Source organism: Myotis davidii, unplaced genomic scaffold (genome assembly GCF_000327345.1).
Source record: "Myotis davidii unplaced genomic scaffold, ASM32734v1 scaffold587, whole genome shotgun sequence".
Lineage (NCBI taxonomy): Eukaryota > Metazoa > Chordata > Mammalia > Chiroptera > Vespertilionidae > Myotis > Myotis davidii.
The window spans coordinates 61009-62732 of NW_006298166.1; positions in this window are offsets into that span (position 1 = coordinate 61009).

The following is a 1724-nucleotide window of genomic DNA, read 5'->3' on the forward strand; positions in this document are numbered from 1 at the left end:
TGATTGAAAATGAGAACTGTGCCCTCAGTCACCAGCCTGCTCCGCGCGCACCTCCGCACCTTTGTATTTTCCACACTGTGCCTCCTCTGAGCCCCAGTATGCTGTTCTCTTTCCTTCTAGTTGAAGAATTTCCCCTCAGCCAGCTTTCCTGTGGTTCTGGGTGATGTCCCTTCCATCTTTTAGTTATACTTTTGAAGTGGTTGTTCGAGGCAGCAAACTCCAGTGTTTACCTATGCCGCCATCTTGGTTCTCCCTAATGATCACTTATTGAGTGACTGACTGGTACTGGCCCTTTATTATTTCACTTAGTCTTTACATCCAACTCTATGAAGTAGTCTCTATTATGATTCCAATATTACAGAGGAGGAATTTGAAATATACAGAAGGATGACCAAGTTCAAACAGCTAGTATGTGACAGAACCCGGATATAAACCCAAGATTGAACTATATTGACCCACTATTCTTTTTTGGTTCTTCTTATATTAAATCCCTGTATTTTCCCATTTGAAGAAAGGACAAAGAAAATATGTACATATGCCTGGATATGATTTTAAAAGTCCAGATGAGATACCCAAATAAATGGTAGCTGCAGTTTACTATGGAGGGTTGGGGAGCTGAGGCTCCAGATAGAAGGAAAACTTGCTCTTGGTCATATATATCCTTTTGTTTTTGTTTGTTTTGTCTTGTCTTTATCGTTTTCATGAATTAATTTTCATTTAGTGATAACTACAAAAGCAACTAGCTTTTTAGGCTAAAAATTTATTTCAAAACAAAACCTAATATTCTCATCATTCAACAGATTGGGAAACTAAGACTGAAAAAGGGGAAGGGATCCAGTGAGTTCAAGGAGCTAGTTAATAGATGAGTAAGAACAACAATCCGTGGCTGTTTGTTTTAGTTTTCTTTTAACTTTCTTATCCCTCTTATCCCTGACCCTCAGGGACTCTGTGGGTCAGAGATAAAAGAGAGACATCAATTACATTGTTAATTTTTTAATTTTGTTAAACATTGTATATATTTTAATTAAATAAACATTTTGTTGAAAATGCCATCATAGTACTAGCTAGAAGAATTCAACAGCACATTAAAAAAAGTCATTTATGTCATAACCAAGTGGGATTTATTCTAGGGATGCAAAGATGGTTCAACATATGAAAATCAATTAATGTGATACACTACATTAACAGAATGAAGAATAAAAACCTCATGATCATCTTAATAGATGTATAAAAAGTGTTTGAATCAATTCAACATCCTTTCATGATAAAAAAAAACTAACAACAACAAAAACCTCTCAATAAACTAGGAATAAAAGAAAATTGCCTCAACATAACAATGCCATGTATGACAAGCCATAGCTAACATTATACTCAACAGTGAAAAGCAGAAAGTTTTTCCTCTAATATCACAAACAAGGGAAGGATGCACACTCTTGCCAATGCCACTTCTATTCAATATAGTACTTGAAGTTCTAGCCAAAACTATTATCTAATAAAAAGGCATAAAAGGGATCCAAATAGGAAAGGAAGAAGGAAAAAATGTCTTTGTTTGCAGATGACATGATCTTATATATAAAAAACCCTAAAGACTCCACCACAGAACTGTTAGAACTAACAAATTCAGTAAAGTTGCAAAATACAAAACCTACATACAAAAATCTATAGTCTTTCCATATATTAACAATGAACTATCTGAAAAGAAAATTAGAAAAACAATCCCATTT